Source organism: Thunnus thynnus, chromosome 10 (genome assembly GCF_963924715.1).
Source record: "Thunnus thynnus chromosome 10, fThuThy2.1, whole genome shotgun sequence".
In the NCBI taxonomy this organism is placed as follows: domain Eukaryota; kingdom Metazoa; phylum Chordata; class Actinopteri; order Scombriformes; family Scombridae; genus Thunnus; species Thunnus thynnus.
The window spans coordinates 16,475,760-16,482,047 of record NC_089526.1 but is presented as its reverse complement, the minus strand read 5'-3'; positions in this window follow the sequence as shown (position 1 = coordinate 16,482,047).

Genomic DNA, 6,288 nt, shown 5'->3' with positions numbered 1-6,288 from the left:
AAGAAAAACCTGTTTCAATATTCATTTGGGCACCTGACTGTTGTTTTAAGACAGACTTGAAAAACTGTGACCCCGTCCTTTAACATAAATATTGGTCACAAAGGATAATAAGCCTGACTAGCTTTAGCTGGGCAATGGCCACCTGGGTCCCGTTCTTCATACATGGATAACTGGGTTATCTAGATCTGGATTTTCTGGTTCTTTGAAGCTTGCTTAAAATCCACCTGAAAATGTTGTCATAGCCACAAGTTGTTCAGCCCAAACCTGCTAAACTGCAGTCTTAGTCATTTTCAGATACAAATGTCTCTTGTTCTCAGATTGAAGAATGTTTACGTAATTATGATTGTTAGATGAGAACATGTAACTTATTAATAAATCATTATGATCTGTTGGTGTAATTATCACAGTTTTCATAATGAAGAGTTACTCATGTTTATACATAATAAAATAAAAACAAAATAACAGTATACGCTGAGCAAAAGACAAAAACTCATCTAAAAGATTCTGACTGTTGAAAGACCGGTGGAGCCAAAACATATAAATGATTTCAATGAGATTTTGTCATTTGAACTTATTTTGACAAATAAAGCTGCTTTACATGATGATAACGTCTAATTGTTTAACAGTGATGAACGTGTGGAAAGACTGCAGAGCACAATGTAGAACAAAATAACAGCAGGAACACACATAAAATCAAACTTATGTCCATTAATCTATTGTTCCAGGTTTCAAACACACCTAACTCATGACAGCAATGATCACATGATTGTGATCATCTTCAACTCTTTACTCATTTTGCCTTTGTAATTCAAGATAACTTCATCCAGAATTAACAAATCAATCCTCAAACTGCGTTCAAAGAACCAAATTAGCTGGATGAGAATTAACAGGATTATTTTAGCCTGATATCAGCACGTTAGCCTGAATTAGTTAAACCACATTTGTTTTTTTACCAATTAAACAAACAAGATATCATTTGTTAATTAGTGAGCTTTAGAGGTAATCGCTGGCAGATTTTGTTCAGCGCTGTTAGAGCCAGGTTAGCTGTTTCTCCGTGTTTCCCATCATTATGCTAAGCTAAGCTAAACTCAAATCAAATCTAAACAACTTTATTGTCCACCTTTGTTGCACAAAAATAGAAATTTGTCTTCAGCTTGCATGACAATCAACATCAGCTATCACATCATACGTCACAAAAACGATAAGTAAAAACATTTAGATGCACTGTGTTAGATGCAACTTTGTAAAAAAAAAAAAAGGAATAAATGACTAAAAATTATTTGAAATAAAGGATTACAGTTCCAGGTACATGATGTTTGATGATGATTAACTGATGGATGGTAAGTGGGAGGAATGAATAAGCAAACTGCATCCAGGCTCCACCTTCATATTAAATGGACAGAAGATAAAAGTTGTATCAATTTTCTCATCTAACTCTCAGCAAGTAAGCAAATAAATGTATTCCCCAAAATATCAACTATTGCTTAAATTAATGCAGAACACACAAACCCTAACCTGCCTCTGAAACCATGACAATCAAGAGTTTATAAAATCAAGCTTTCATATTTATGTAAAGTTCATTTTAATGTTTAAAGATGAGGATCAGCAGTTCCATAGTAGCAGCAGGTGAAAACCCTTTTCCACTAGTTATAGTTGTGCAAGCTACATAAAGTCTTTATAGAGTTAACAGCCCCTGAAAATCCTGTCTTTGCTCACCTCATGTTACTTCTCACCTTGCTCCAGTGGCGTACAGATGTACACAATGACCCCATGACATCACTGCTGGGTGTGGTGCATCAGATCATACTTTACATTTCTGACCACACCCAAACACAGTGGTGCTGGATAAGGGCAGCAAATCACTGACTCTCAGCCTGGTGATGAATTACTCTTTAAAGCCCAACCCACATGCAACATAACAGTTCTTTAACCAAACTTGTATCACTAAGAAAACAAATTTTAATAATCAAAAAACGTTGTTTAGCTTCTTGGATTGAATGGCTGACATATTCTGTTACAAAAGTATATATGTTGTATAAAGTATATATAAAATAGTACATGTAAATCTACTATTACTGTTACTATTCCTCCGGACTAATGTTGGCCCGGGACCCCCAGTGAGCAAGATATACCTTGGATGGAGTTTTTCATGTAAACGTCATTTTTACATCTGAGACTTTTGCAGAAATAAGCCACCTTTTCCCTCAACAATTCAAACTTTAAAAAACTCAGGATGTTTGACAAACTTTGGGACCCTTACACAGACTTTCTCTATCTTGTTGATAGAGTAAATATTTCTTCTGGTGTAGTCAACAACAGGTGTGACCCATTTCTACTGGTTCATCTCTTGAGGCAAATTAAGATTGCAACCAGATATGAAAACAACAAAGTAAGCCAACTGCCAGTTTGGGCCGAGGGATATTATTAGTAATATATTTACTTTATTTTTCATCTGCACATATTGTCACTAATTGGTTCAAGGAATGAGACAGCAAGAATCAAACGTAGAACTACATAATATTTGAAGCAAACTCCTCCAAAACAAACAATAGGATGTGGAAATTACTAATGAGAGCAATGAATGGAGGTGTGAGTCATGTGCAGTGAAGGTGTTGAATGGTGCAAAATGAAAAGAAGATGATGCAGCATTAACGTAGAGAGACATATAGCATGTATGGCTCAGGTGAGGTGGTGGAAAGTTAAGTTTAAAACAAGTGTATTGGTACTTGACAATTTCCAGTTCATGCTACTTCTACTTGGCTACATTTTAGAGGGAAATATTGTACTTTCTACCCTACACCAGATTAAAATGGCCGCTGTGGTCAGTTAGTTTTCAGATCAGATAAGAATTAGATAAGAATTAGATTAAAAAAATGCACTGTTAAAGATTAAACCAGTGGTTCCCAACCTTTTTGGCTTGTGACTCCTATGAGTTGGTAGCAGCTCCACCAAAGAGTGATTTCCCCTTTAAAGTTCTTAGATGTTTTCATGAAATAATTGTCTAAGGCCCAAAGAGGTGTAAAATGACCCAATATTTCACTAAATACTAACCAAAGATTAGGGAATAATCACAAAAATTAATACTTTGTGTAGCAGAACTTCCTCTTCCATTAATCATCTCATGACCCCTTGTGACCTTTAGTTCCCTAAAATTCCTAACTGTATATAATGTGGTTAAAACAAGGTCCAGCTCACCCCAGTACTCCTTCCACCACTGACCAAGACTACAGACACAGTGACGGGAAATTCCCAGTTTGTCTGATAGTTCGTGTGTTTTCTTGCTTTCTTTGCTTTTTCTTTTAAATTTTAATCTCTCTTTCTATTACTTTTGAAATCGATGGCAATAATTAAACGATTTGATTCCAATCAGTCATAACGATGATAATGATAATGGATGAGATTGTTATGGTTATTTTAGGAACAAATTATTATAAAAAAGCAGATTTGTAAATTATCTCCATGTCCATGATTTAATCAAACATGGTGCATCTGTTATTTTTGTGTTTTTATTTGGTGTCAGTTGCTTGTTTTGTTAAGGAATCTGTGTTTTAATAAACAATAAAGACCAAAATAATAAGACATGTTGAAAAATATCTATGTGAAAGGAGAAAGGGACAGTGGAAAAAGTGTCAAGTGTAAGAGCACACAGTGTTTAACTATTGACATTTACTGCTGGACCGCGTGTATGTGTGTGTGTGTGTGTGTGTGTGTGTGTGTGCGTGTGCGCGTGTGGTGTCGAATCATCAAATAATCTTATTACATAAGGTCGTAATGTTTCCTCATTCTGGGCTAAAGGTAGGACTCGTTAGCTGCAGGCATCTCATCAATCTACGCTGCAACTTCAACCACACAGGAGACACAGACATCTAGTGAATGAGTGATGAAGATACTCATTTTGTTAACCTCAAAAGGTCTTGACTTGGAGTTTATTGGTTTTACAATCACAATATTTCCATGATTTCATCTCTTGTTGGGCTCTGATGTCATGTGACTCACTGATAAAGACAAATATTTCACCCTGTGTCCTCATATCTTACGCAGAAAGCACTTTACTAAGAGCAAAGCTATTTTTTCTGTCATCTTTTGCTCCTTCTGTCATTCTTTTGTGTAATTTTCCATTGAAATTAACAGTCTAAAAACCTAAAACACCTGTTTAAATACTGCTTTTAAACTCCCTCACATTTGTTCCTATACCAGGTTCAACCAAAACAAGAAGAGAATCACACATCTTATCTTCAACAATAATACAGTCATAAGTGAGTGAACTTTGTAAAGGTCATCGTATTTTCAACTGTCATGTGTTTCCTTTCGTGAGTGTGGTTTATGTTATCATCTACATCATGGGAAATGTCGCTCCTGTGGTTTATTAGTGGTTTCATATGTGTCTCATTTTATGAGACCAGAGTGCACAAGCTCAATAGATTTATCAGAACACAGGACGACAAAGTGCTGCTGTTCTGAAAAAGATAGATGACAGGTGTTATTGTTTTAGGTTCACAGGTGTTCTGCTTTTCATTTGTAAAATATCACTTTTTCCAAAGAGACAGATGTGACCCAAAAAGAAAGAAAGACAAAAACAAAATAAAACATGCAAATAAAAGTCTTTCTTAAGAGTTTTTCTAAAATCTTTGTGCTTTCAAATCTCACAGTTTGGTCAATTTTCACCTCAGAACACAATTAATCTTTATACCAAAAGACAGAAAAAGTGCAATATAAAAGCCCTTTAATAAATTACCCCATTAAAAATGTTCAGTTTGTGTTTTGAAGCTACATTATAGTGAATATTATCTCCACTTCATTTACATTGCCTGTATGGAGAAGCAGAAATATTAGAAACACATTATAACTAATGTAACAGAGTTTAAACATTAACAATACAGCCTCAAAAACATGCGCTGATTAACCTGTTTGGGACCCCATGAGACATCTAGATTTTGACATACGGTACATTTTCAAAACAGGGCAGATTTTCTAGCAAATTAGTATTTATTCAAATGATCCAAACAACAGCTGGCAATTTATTTAATTACAACAAATTACAACTAGGTTTAATTAACGCCGCTGTCATGCAGTATGTACCTCATTTACATAGCCTATGTGGAGGAGCAGAAATATTACAAACACCTAATCGCTCATATCAATCAGGTGGATCAAGGAACAGCCTCAAAAACATGCTCGGGTTCACCTGTTTGGGGACCCCATGTAGGCTGTTGGGCCCCTACTGACAACCTATCCAGCTAAATTTTGACACAGGCTCCATTTTCAAGACAAAATTATCTAATAAAGCAGGAGCTGCCACAGCTGATATTATATTTTTATTGGTGCTGTTATACAAATTACCAAAAAAAACAATAGACACACATTGACCTCTGGGGCTTTAGGGGCCTCTGGGGGCCCTGAGACATTTGCCTGGTTTTCTTGATTGGTAATTAATGCACAATGCAGTGACAACAACAATATTTGTTGTTTCACAACTAAGTATTATTACAGGTAGGATATACTCCACAGTGTATTGTTGTTTGTGTTTTTTCCGTCAGCCCACATGAACTTACAAAGCACAAAAATACAGTTGCAGTGGTGAAACATTGACAAGAACAAAACTTCTTACATGCTTTACAAAGGTTCCCTTTCTGAAACACATTCATCATTCATCCAGAGAAAAAAACTCATCAGAAATTAATGATGTTTTACTAAATAGTGAGGCCCTTAAATCATCAGTAGTTCAAAATGGCTCCAAATTTATGTAACTGCAAAGACTAAATGCCAGACAGACGATGACACGCTTCCTCCTTCATCACAACTCCTTCCTCATTGGTGGAAGAAGTGAGGAGGAGATACAAGTGGAGGAAGCATGGACGCATAAATATGATATTGGAAACCCAGACTGCTGATCTCTTTGAGGCCACTGGATGTCGCTCTCCTCCTTCATCATGACTTCGTTGTCTTCAGAGGCCAATTAAACAGCTGATTTAAAGGGACAATCAGTGATCTGTATGTAAACAAGAGAATAAAAAGCACCAAAAACAAAACACAGGACTGTAACACGTTAACATTCTCACACTGTAAATTATTTACAGCTCTTTTTATGCTGAGAAAAACAGTAGAAAATAACAAAATGTGAGTCAACATTTAAATCTGATGTTGTTAAAGGTCGATTTACATCCATAATATTTTGTAAATTAGTGCTATTTCCCATCTATAACTGAAACCCCTCAATAACATATGTGAAAATACCGGCTATTCATATTGTAAACAATGATTGGGCCTTTAAAATGTCTGCTTATATTT